General features: G+C 42.8%; 1 non-coding gene across 1 annotated transcript; it reads left to right on the forward strand.

Moving 5' to 3' along the window:
- Positions 1 to 4,151: 4,151 nt before the first annotated feature.
- LOC145587036 (small nucleolar RNA R71) lies at positions 4,152 to 4,257 on the forward strand. The gene has a single exon (XR_014101096.1). It is a non-coding gene; the product is annotated as a small nucleolar RNA R71 (small nucleolar RNA).
- Positions 4,258 to 12,792: the final 8,535 nt, after the last annotated feature.

A 12,792-nucleotide genomic window follows, 5' to 3' on the forward strand; every position in this document is an offset into this window, starting at 1 on the left:
ACCTCAAATTCAAGAATCGGTTGTTGAGGCATCTCATTTCGCTTGGAGATATTCCCAACTCGTTGACAACGATCGCATGTCTTAACAAAACCCCATGAATCCTTGAAGAGATGCGGCCACCATAAACCGCTTTGAAGAATCTTGGTGGTGGTTTTAGAAACACCCATACGACCACCACTCGGATCCGAGTGGCACAACTTCAAAACACTAGGCACCTCTTCATTTGGAACACAACGCCTAAGTAAGCCATTGACTCCTCGCTTGTACAAGATGGGATCATCCCACACATAGTGTTTTGCCTCTCTCTTGAGCTTCTTTCGTTGATTCTTAGAAAAGAAAGGTGGAAACTCCCCACATGCAAGAAAGTTCACTAAGTCGGCGAACCATGGGAGCTCCTTTGCCTCAATAGCATATAAGAAGTCATCAAGAATCCTATCCTCAATTGGAGAACCATCATCATGAATTTGAGAATCTTCAAGACGAGATAGATGATCCGCCACAACATTTTCCGCTCCTCTCTTATCCCTAATTTCAATATCAAAAGTTTGAAGTTCGAGCACCTATCGGATCAACCTAGGCTTGGATTCTTTCTTGGCAAAAAGGTGCTTGAGAGCCGCATGATCCGTGAAGACAATGGTCTTGGAACCTAACAAATAACAACGGAACTTTTCAAAAGCATGAACAATAGCCAAAAACTCCTTTTCCGTTGTGGTGTAGTTCCTTTGAGCACCATTTAGAGTCTTGGACATATAATAGATCACATGTAGCTTCTTTTCCACTCTTTGACCTAAGACACCTCCAATTGCTGAATCACTCGCATCGCACATCAACTCAAAAGGTAAATCCCATCTTAGTGCTTGAACAATAGGAGTAGATATTAGAGCATTCTTCAACTTATTAAATGCCTCCAAACACTTATCATCAAATACAAACTCGGCATCCTTTTGAAGTAGATCATTGAGGGGCTTTGCAATGAGCGAGAAATCCTTGATGAATCTTCTATAAAACCCGGCATGTCCTAAGAAAGATCTCACTCCTTTTACATTAATCGGAGGTGGAAGCTTCTCAATAACCTCAATTTTTGCTTTATCCACCTTTATCCCCTTGTGAGAAATCTTATGGCCAAGGACTATGCCTTCCTCCACCATGAAGTGACACTTCTCTTAATTCAAAACCAAGTTCTCCTTCTCACACCTTGCCAAACATTTCTCAAGATTTTCAAGACATGCCTTAAATGAAACACCGCCCATGGAGAAGTCATCCATAAACACTTCCATTTCCTCCTCCAACATATCTCCAAATATACTCATCATGCATCTTTGAAATGTTGCGGGAGCATTACAAAGGCCAAACGACATTCTCTTATAAGCAACTGTTCCATATGGACAAGTGAAGGTCGTTTTCTCTTGGTCATCCTGGTGGATAGGGATTTGGAAAAAATACTGAATAACCATCAAGAAAACAATAGAACTTGTGCCTCGTTAGTCTCTCAAGCATTTGATCAATGAAAGGAAGGAGGAAGTGATCTTTCTTGGTGGACGTGTTTAGACGTCTATAGTCTATACACATCCTCCATCCCGTGACCGTCCTCGTCAGAATGAGCTCACCTTTCTCATTCTCAACAACGGACATGCCTCCTTTCTTTGGGACAACATGAACGGGAGAGACCCACCTAGAACTTGAGATGGGGAATATAATTCCCGCATCCAAAAGTTTGGTGATCTCTTTCTTCACTACCTCTCCCATTTGGGGGTGTAGCTTTCGTTGTCTCTCAATAGAAGGTAGAGCACCCTCCTCAAGGGTTATGTGATGTGTACATAAAGCAGGGCTTATACCTTTGAGGTCATCAATGGTATAACCCAAAGCACCTTGGTGCTTTCTCAAAACATCACACAACTCTTGAGCTTGGCGCTCACTCAAAGAAGAGCTAACAATCACGGGATAGGTGGAGTTGGGTCCCAAGAATTCATACCTAAGGTGTGATGGAAGAGGTTTGAGCTCAACCATTGGAACACCTTTACCTTCCTTTGATGTAGCCACTTGTAACGCTTCTTGGCTAGAAATCCTCATACACATTTGCTCTTCAACATCCTCAAGGCTTCTATTGAGAATATCTTCATACAAAGCCATCTCCTTGCTAGGAGCACCTATCTTTTCCTTATTCAACAAAACATTCTCAAGAGCATCGTTAGAAGTGAGCAATTTCTCATGCATAGAAGACACAACATGATCAAGAGAATCAATCAACATGTAATTTTCTAAAGAAGAACTTGGATACTTCATACTATCATTCAAGTCAAATTCTATCACCTCATCCCCTACTTTGAGTGAAATTTTAGCACTTTTTACATCTATCAAAGCACCCGAAGTAGCAACGAATGGTCTCCCTAGATTGATAGGAATGTTAGCTTCTTCCTCCATCTCAAGTACCACAAAATCCACCGGAATAACAAATTTCCCAACCCTCAAAGGAACATCCTCTACCTTACCCTTAGGAAACTTAATTGACTTATCGGCCAATTGCAAAGTGATGTTAGTAGGTAAGAGTTCCCCTAGCTCAAGTCTTTGGTACATCGAATATGTCATAAGGCTAACACTAGCTCCTAGGTCACGCAAGGCATTCTCAATTTGCATTTTATAAATGGCACAAGGGATGGAAAAGTTTCCGGGGTCTTTTAGCTTAGGTGGCATCTTGTTCATTATGATTGCACTACAATTCTCTGTCAAGTTCACCGTCTCTACACCATTACAAGTCCTCCTACCACTCAAAATGTCTTTGAGGAATTTTTCATAGTTAGGCATTTGGGTGACAACTTCAGTAAATGGTAGAGAAAGGTGAAGTTACTTGAGCATGTCAATGAATCTTCCAAATTGTTCATCTAACTTGCGTCTCATGAATTTTTGTGGATAAGGAAGCTTAGTTTTCACAATTTCTTTCCCCACACTCACCTCACTAGGCTTCTCTCTCAACCTCACTCAAAGATGCACCATCTCTCTCATCTTCAACCAAAACCTCTTTTGTGCCCTCCTTGGTCTCACTTTTCCTAGGAAAACTCTCCTCAAGAACCTTACCACTCCTTGTGACAATAGCATTGACCGATCTCTTGGGATCTAGGCCTTGGGAAGGTAAAGAAGAAGGACTAGCATGGTCTTTCAAAGCATTAGCAAGTTGAGAAATTTGGTTTTCTAGCATCTTATTATGGGTCATCATTTCATTAAATTTCTTGTCACTTACGGCCATGTAAGTGTTCAACAACTTTTTTTGATTTTCAATGATTTCTTCCAAATTGGTTCTATATGAAGAAGAAGAGGATTGAACATAGGAATTATCATTTTGGGCCTTTGGAGCAAATCCGGGTGGGGGACCCCTTTGAGAATTATTTTGAAAATTTCCCCTATTTTGATTGTTCCGATTACCTCTACCTTGATTATGGTTACCATACCCTTGGTTATGATTACCATAATTTTGGTTATGATTTTGGCTACTATAACCTTGGTTGTTATAGTTACCTCGGGAATTTTGGTTCCCATGGTTCCTATTACCACCACCTTGGTTGTAGTTGTCAAAATTGCCATGGTTGTTGTAATTCCTATTCCATTGACCTCTTTGATTTTCAAACCTAGAATCATTATTATTTGACACATAGTTCACATGCTCATTCACATTTCCATCTTGATCATCACAAACATCCATACATGTATGAGGGCAACTAGAAACATCAGGATCATACGACCCACAATCATCACAAAACAAGCCTCCACTAGGCATGTTACTAGAAGAGGGAGGGGGTTGAGAATTAGAAGATATACCTCTCCCCTTAGATTGGGAGGGAAGACTTGAAGCTTGGTAGGTAGCACTTTCCAACTTCGCCTTGATAGCGGACATCTCCTTCCCTAAGTTTGTCATTTGTGAGGATAGATTGTTGATTGCATTTAGATGATCAACTGAGTATACCGAAGAGCTACTCGTGCTAGTTGACTCTCTTTCTCCATCTTGCCAATCTCTATGGTACCTCATTACGTCTTCAATTATGTCCACCACTTCCTCTTCCGTTTTGTTCATGATAGGACCTCCGGCTCCTCCATCTAAACATGATTTTCCTTGAGGACTAAGGCCTCCATAGAAGATTTGAATAATTTGGTACGTAGGAATTCCGTGGTGAGGACACTCTCTTTGATATTCTTTGTATCTCTCCCATGCTTTATAGAGACTCTCACTAGGCTTTTACTTGAAACCTTGAATCAAAGCTCTAGCCTCCGCCGTTTTCTTTTGTGGATAAAAACGGGATAGAAACTCCTTGGTCACTTCATCCCATGTCCTTAGAGAATTCGGCTTGACTTCCTTATCTAGCCAATCCAAGGCACGCCCTATGAGCGAAAAGGGAAAAAGCTTGAGGCGGATGAATTCTTGGGAAATTCCATTCACCTTGATAGTATTGCAATACTTTTCAAACTCCTTGAGATGATTTAGCGGGCTTTCATGCTTGGCCCCACTAAATTGTCGCCTCTCTATCAAAGTGATCATTGCCGGTCTTATTTTAAAGTCATTTTCCAGTGTTGTAGGTGGAGCAATCCCACTGTCAAATCTATATGCACCGGGAATCCCCAATTCTTTCAACACCACCCTTGGATTTTCTCCCATTCTTGCTTGTTCCTCTTGTTGTGGTTCTTCTTCACTTGAAATGCTAGGGCTCAAAGATCGTCTAGCACCCCTTAACCTTGCAATAGTTCTATCAATTTCCGGATCAAATGGCACTAGTGAACGACCACGTGCTCTATGCATAAAATCTCAAAAGAAATGGTTAGTAGCACGACTACAAATGTACCCTAAAAGAAAAACTTTTTGTATTTTCAATTAAAGGTGAAATAGACTCAACAACTATAACAAAGCACCAATATCAATCCCCGGCAATGGCGCCATTTTTGACGTAGGGAGAAGTAGGTCGTTTTCTACCCTTTCCTAGAGCCAAAGAAAAACACTCAACCAACCTAATACGAGTATATGGTAAGTCAAGGGTCGAACCCAAAGGAATGAGTAGGTGCAAGCTATAGCCTAGGTCAAGCTACTTCAGAGATTGTGGGAAGATGTGGTTGGTAACTAAGGTATCGAGAAAACTAGATAAGTCGAGAAATTCAATATACTAAACACTAGGGATATAGGTTCCACATGCAAGCTCAATGATTATGCTAATTGAAGGATCACTCAATCAATTAAAACATTGCAAAGGACAAACAATAGTTGCAATCAAAGGAATTCAAGGGCTATCTCCTATAAGCCAAGCTAGGGTTCACTATGAATGGCTAACTAGGAAAATCACAATCAATTAAAGCAATTCTCAAATCAAGGGTTCATGTCATTGAAATTTGCAATGCAATCTAGATTAATCTTATAGGTTGATCACTCCTAGTTTAATTAATCACATGCACAACCATGTCAACCAATTTAATTGCAACAATTCAATCAATCAAGGATCATCAACTAGAGAAAATCATCAATCTAGCATGCTTCCCCTTCTCCCTAGCAACTAATCTACTCACTAACCATGGTGAAATTGAAAAACAAAACAAACCGAATCACAAACATATTCATTTCAAGCTTAATCAAGAAGAAAATCAATCACTCAACAAATTCTAAAGCAAAGAATGAAATTCAAATCAAACATTCAAAGATGAACAGAAATTGCAATAAAAGTAAATTCAAAGGAAAGAAATCTCACAAACTTTCATTGATGAGAAGAAGAAATCCAAGATCAAATTCAAGTACAATCAAGTATCTTAAGCTTCTTTCTCTACTTTCTCTCTCTACTAATTCTGGAAAAATATATGTCAAGTACAAATTAAGTCGTCCCCCCAAAAAGGAAAAGTTTAAGGGTATAAATAGAAGAAACGAGCGAAGGGGGCGGGGCGCCTAGTGCGCGCGCACCACCAAGCCGTGCGCGCACAGGTTGGTCTGCGCGCACACACCCCCTGCGTCGCGCGCACGCACCCCTGCTCGGTGCTCGTGGCCTTGCCTCCTTCGCTTGCTTGATCAATGTCCGTACTCCCGAGCATCCCTATCATTGGTGCCATCGAGGCGATGCTCGTGAGAAGGGCAGCTCCTTTACCTTCCAAGCATTTGAATGCCTCAAGCCAAAGGATAACTTCCAAAGCCCTCGAGCTCGCGGAGCTAGCTTAAATTGCGTTTTCGGAATCCCGAACTTTGCTCCATCAACTTTCTTGAATGCGCCGAGCTTTCTCCTTGGTGATCATACCTCGGGAAACTCAACAATTCTACAAAATAAATCAAGGAAATAAAGAATCGAGAGAAATAGTCGAGAAATGAAAAAAATGACAAGAAAACCATTAAAAGCATGCATTTCTCTAAACTTACTCACAAACACGCAAAGCAAGCATTATTATGTAAAAACACGGAAAGAAGGACTAAAAATGAGAATAAAACTATAAAGAAAACCTAGCCTAAGGGTGCCATAAATGACACTCATCATCGTGCTAAAGCTGAGCCTTCCTCTTCCACTGTTTGGGGTCGGCGGGAAACTCGTCCTGCAGCCAGGGAAGTTGCTTCAGGGTCTGAGGTGTTAGTGGCGTAGGGTGTTTCTCCTGAGAAGTGTTCTGTTGCGGCTTTTGGTCAGGTGGCACCTCAGACTTTTGTGGTAAATGAACCTCTGAATCAAGATTTTAATGATTCCAAAAATAATGCTGACAACTTTGCTGACAGCGTTCTTGAGTTTCCCGCTGAGGAGGATGAGACTACTGTTGCGGTGGGTGAGAAACCCACAACTTCTGCTGAGCATGTTCTGCTCTTTTCTCCTAACATTGGTACTACCGTTGCTGCTAAGGACGTTACAGGTCCTTCTACTAAGGCTTTTGATTTTATGGAGCTACCAAGGATTCCACCTCGCCCTTCTGGGTTGTGAGGCCGTCTGCAAAGCGCTAGAAGGGGAGGGCACTCTTAGCCTGGGGGTTCACACAAGCAGGATCATCCAACTATTAATCTGAAGGATGATCCTGTGGTCTCTCCCTCAGCTGATGCTGATCAGCCCGCTGTTAAAAAGGCCCGTACTTCCTCTGCTCTTGATCCTTTCGCTTCTCACTCTGCCAACACTAGGCTTCTTGGTGAGAACATTGTTAGGGAGACTGGCACCCAAAACTCCAGTGAGTTTAATCATTGTGTTCACCAGTTCTTGGGTGATGCTTTTGAGAACCCACTCTCTGCGACCTCTTTTCTGCTGGAGGCACTTTTCGTCCTACTGGACCTATAGAGTTTGGAGAGGTTCCCATTATTGTTTCCCTTCGCCCTCTGCTGTGTCTTGTTAGGGTTGAGGATGCTCCGTTCCGCCCTTTGATGAATGTTAGGGCTAATGAGTCCTTGTTTGTGGACAACCCACAGAACTGTGGCACCTTGGGTTACCGCCTTACTCAGGGCATTCGTCTCCCCGCTGACTCTACTAGCAGCTCAGTTAGTCGCCCTGCTACCACTGCGTGCCATGATTTGCAGAAGGTTAACTTTTATTTTTCTAGCTTTTTTGCTTTGGTTTCTCCATTCTGCTTATTTTCTTATTTTTGCCTTAGTATGCTTTTGTTGTTTTACTTATCTGCTTCAGCTTGTTTTTCCTTGCTTTTGCCTTGGCCTACTTTCTTTTGCTTCCTACCTTAGCTTATTTTCGTCCTTTTGTTTGTTTGTAGCTTACCAAGTCTGTTGGCGACTTGGCTAATGCCTTGCTTACAGTGGAGAAGGAGTACTAAAACCAGGGCCTGGCCCTTGTTTAGAAGGATAAGGAGATTCAGTAGGCTCAATCTAAGAAGGATGCTATGGTTGGTGAGGTGACTCCCTTGAGAGAGAAGGCGGATGCCCTGCAACTTCAGTCAGAAGAATTCCAACTCACTAAGACAAAGCTAGCGGATTGCGAGGGACAGTTGGGAACTTCTTAAGCCAGGGTGCAAGCGTTGGAGGCTAAGATGGCTGATCTGCGGGCTGGATGAGAGAATGAGCTTGAGGCTGCTGAAAAGGAGGCACTTAGGTCTTTTGTGCTTTCTCCTGTTTTTACTAATCTGCTCGCTGATCGCCATGATGCAGGTTGGGAGACCGCAGCCTACTGTGTAAGCGGTCTCTATGGTGGGGCTGAGGAGCAGCAGGCTCGTTTCAACGCCTTTTGGGCTAAGGTTGAGGCTGCTAGGGAAGCTAGCCTTTTTTATCTGCCTGTTGACCATCCTCGCGTTGCTAACTGCAAAGTCCCTAATCATGTCGTGCTGAATTTGGAGTGCCTTTATGCACTGATATTGCTGCCGCCATAGGAGTGGAGACTTTAGCTGATGAGCAATAAAGATTTTGGCGGCTGTCTCCCCTTTCCTCCAGCGGTTCATCGGAGTTTCCCTCACCTAGGTTTGTAGTCACTAGGTAGTTTTTGTTGTCTTTGGGGTGTATAGCCGCCAAAGATTGTATTTTCAGTGTGCTTTCCTATAACACTTTATTTTCTGACTGCTAGGATTGTCCTGCTTAATTTGAATTCTATGTTTTTCTAACTATTTTGCTGAATGTTTCCTTATCCTGGTGGATGGGGGTTCAGCTTTGTGAATGTTGTAACTTTTCCTGCTGAATGTTTACTCTGTCTTGGTGGACAGAGGTTCAACTTGTTGGTATATGCGTTTGATAACTTCTCTATTACTTTGCTTATTGCTTATCTTGTTGCATGTATGCTTGTTCAGACATGCTGCTGGGCCATGGTGTAGTTGCAACTAAACCTTAGCTCAGCAGCCCGTTTGATGTACTAGGTGAAGCCTCGTAGGTTGGGCTTTCCTGTTACTCTTTCTCTTACCATTTCTTTGACTTTGTTCCCTGACTTGGCTGTATAGGGCCTTCCTATCTTTTGGCCTTTTATTGCACTTGGTGGGAACCTGTCAAATTTTATGCTTTTCATCTTATTTATGATAAAGGCTTATACGATGTGTCTTCTACTTAGTTTTTGTAGAGATTTGCTTGCATACCATTTAGCTTGCTTGGTTGTATCCTGTTTGTATGTCGTTCAGCCTATATTGCTGTGACTTATTCATGTCATCCAGCTTGTTTTGCTGTGACTTATTTATGTCATTCAACTTTTTAGCTGCTTGTTTTTATGTCGTTCAGCTTGTTTTGCTACAACTTATTTATGTTATTCAGCTTGTTCTGCTACGACTTATTTATGTCGTTCAGCTTGTTCTGGTGCGACTTATTATTTTATGCATCTTACTTATCTATGTAAGAGTTTATTGCTGGTTCATCTCCTCTCTCCCCCACAAAAGAGGTGAGTTGGGTGGAACCAAGAGAACCTTAGTGGTGCACGCTCAGCCTGCCCCTTTGCTTTTCGTTCACCCTTCCCTGCTCAAGTTGAACGTACAGGCCTCCCCCTCAGGCGTCCCCGAGGTGGTGCCCTGTTTTACTTTGAGCAGGCAAGTTGAACTTAGGGAAGTGTGCTCTCCTTTTCCTAATAATGTCTTGCAGCAACTTATTGTGATTCTTTCTGCCTTTGATATTTCTATGGCATTTTCTACATGTTAGTGTGTAATGCTAAAGCATAACTCAACAGGTAAACATGTTTAAACAAGATCATATGGTATACTCCTCACGCAGAGGCTCGTATTTCATTGATAATGGCTTAAGTTGCCTTGATTAACATAACATAATCTTAAACAATGTTTTTGCATAACTTAAACAAAGTTTTTTGATTTCTACTTCGCCATTTTGATGAGTGACATTTTATGTCACTCCTAGGATAGTGTTTATGCCTTGTTTTAGCTTGTCTTAGGGTGTTTTGTAGTTGTTTTGTTCAAATAATGCGTGCATACATGTCTCGATGTGATTTTAATGAAATCGCGTATATTGTTGTATGCTTGCCTTCATTGCGTGTTTGCACCGTTCCCTATACCTTATTGCTTCCCTTGGTGTTTGTGCTTAGGTATTTGAAGTCTTGGATTGCAAAGAAGAAGCCAAGGAATCATGAGAGAAGAATCGAAGAAAGCAAGGTGCAAGGGCGCGAATAATGTGCGGGCGCGCAACCTTGTGAGAACCCGCGCAAAATTGGCGAAATTGCAGAATCGAGGCAGAAAGCTTTGCGCGGACTGTGCGCGACATGTGCGCGGGCGCACACCCACACCGCGCGGGCGCGCAGCTACGGTGCTTGGGCGCGCAGCCAGCAGCACGGGCGCGCACAGCAAAGCACAAGCCGCGCAACCCACAAATGCGCGGGCGCGCAGCTACTTTGCGCGAGCGTGCATGCTGTTGCGAGGGAGCGCAGGCCGCTGCGAGGGAGCGCAGGCCGCTGCGAGGGCGCACGCGCGGGCGCATAGGTACCATGCGCGGGCGCACAGATCCTTGCGCGGGCGCCCAGCGGGTCCTGTTCAGCGTTTTTGCGCGATTCTTTATATATTGCGGGGCTTGTTTTGTAAAAAGAGGAGAACTTTATTCTTTTAGATCTTTTTCCCTAGTTTTAGGAGAGCTTCTCTCTCTAGGTTTAGCTTAGGATTAGAGTAGTTTAGAGAGAGAAAGTGAGGGTTTCACCATTGTTGAGCTTGGATTTTGAAGAAGGAGATTGATAATCTTGTTTGTAGACTTTCATCTTCAATCAATGAGAATCTCTAACTCTCTCTCCTCTATTTTTATTTGCTTTCTTTTGATTATCGTTTTTGTTGTTGGTATTGCTTGTTAATCATGTTGATTCTTGATTATTTGTTGATTAATCTTGTTGTTATGATGATTAGTGAGTAATTCCCCCATTAAGGGGATGGTTGTGGTGTAGTTGGATCTTGAGCATGTTCTAGGTTTAGAGTTGATTTATTTGTGATTAAAGTCTTTATATGCTTGATATTCTTTAATCTTCTTGCAAGTGCACATTGTTGGTTGATTAAAGGTGAATCTTTGCTAACAAGGAACGAAAGTTGACTTAGTTAAGGTTCATTATAATCGATTGTTATTTAGTACTACCTCCTAGTATATGGTTCTAATGTGGAAACATAGAGGCTATGTTAGGAGAAGCCAATTGACCCCGGAAGGCGGCTAGATTGGATCCTTTATTTCGATATTTGAGCATGTTTAGTTCATAATTAATTCAATTTCTATGCCTTTGTTTATGTTCAAGTGAATGCTATTCCTAAACCATTTCCCTTAATGTTTTATTTCTTGTTTTAGCATTTTTAGACTTTAGTTTATTTATCTCCTATTCCGGACTAGCTTAATTGTCGATAACATTTGGTGGTGTTTAACCGTTCTCTGTGGTTCGACCCCTATGCTTGCCTTATACTTGTATTAGGTTTGTTTAGGTTGTATAAATTGTATTTGATCTAGGTGTAGTCGTTTGACGACGCGATTATCCCCTTGTCACATTTGCCTTTCAAACAAAATATATCTTTAGCACATCTGCGTTGAAACTATTCCTTAAGACCTGACCTTCTTCATCTGCGAGGAGGACGGCGCCTGGCCCATTTGCTCATGGATGATGAAAGGGCCTTCCCAGTTAGCTAACAGCTTTCCGTGTTGGTTTCCTCTCCCTACTGCTGCTGTCCTTCTGAGACCCAGGTCTCTAGGTAGCAGTTTTCTGTGCTTGACTCTCTTGTTGAAAGCCTTTGAGATTATGCTTTTTTGGGCTGCTAGCTTAAGGGCTGCTTTTAGCTGTATCTCTGACAGGAAATCCAGCTCCTCCAGTAGGCGCTTCTCATTTCCTTGCTGCTCATGGTGCTGATTCTCAGGCTGGGATTTTCACCTCTACTGGAACTACTGCGTCTGTCCCATAAGCCAGGGTGAAAGGACTTTTCCCAGTAGACTCCTTCTCTATTGTTCTGTTTGCCCATAATACCTCTAGGACTAGGTCAGCCTAGAGGCCTTTATGTTTTTTAACTTCCTTTGCAAGGCTGTTAGGATCAGCTTGTTTGCTGCTTCTGCTTGGCCATTTCTCTGCGGGTGGCAGACTGAGGCACTTGCATATTTGGTGCCCATCTCTTCCAAGTAATCCTTGATGGTGTCACAATCAAACTGGCACCCATGATAAAAAACTATGCACTGTGGCACCCCGAATCTTGTTATGATGTTCTTCCATATGAACGTTCTCACTTGGACTGCTTTTATGTACTTGGTGGGCTCATCTTCAATCCACTTGGTGAAATAGTCTACTGCCACTATGAGATACTTACTGCCCGCTGACCCAGTGGTGAAGGGTCCTAATATGTCCATTCCCCACTAAGCGAACGGGATCGGGCTGAGAACTGGGGTTAGATCGTTTGCTGGCTGGTTTATGACTGGAGCATACTTTTGGCACTTTTCACACTTTTTGACGTATGCTAAAGCATCTTGCATTAGAGTTGGCTAGTATACTCCCCTTCTAAGCACTTCAACCCCTAGGGCTTTTCCGCCGATGTGGTTAGCACAGATTCCTGAGTGTGCTTCTTCCATGATTTTTTCCTGCTCCCACTCTGGAATACACCTCAGCAGTGGCTCTGAGAAGCCCTTTTTGTTGAGCTCCCCGTTCATCACCACGTACCAGTTGGCGTCCTTTTTTACTTTCTTGGCTTGTGCCTCGTCATCTGACAGTGAGCCATGTATCTTGTGAGGACTTCCACCATGACTGTCCTTGTGAGGCTTTGCAGGCTAGAACTGGCTAGCTTTGATAATGCATCAGCTTCGGAGTTTTATGCTCTAGGGACTACGTCTATCTGAAAATGCATTAGCTGAGCCACCAGCTCTTTTACCTTTGTTGTGTACTTTAGCATTGCAGGCTCTCTAGCCTCATACTCCCCCTTTAGCTGGCTAGCTACCAGTTGGGACTCAGT

The sequence above is a fragment of the Chenopodium album genome, chromosome 16, assembly GCF_948465745.1.
Source record: "Chenopodium album chromosome 16, dcCheAlbu1.1, whole genome shotgun sequence".
Taxonomy (NCBI): domain Eukaryota; kingdom Viridiplantae; phylum Streptophyta; class Magnoliopsida; order Caryophyllales; family Amaranthaceae; genus Chenopodium; species Chenopodium album.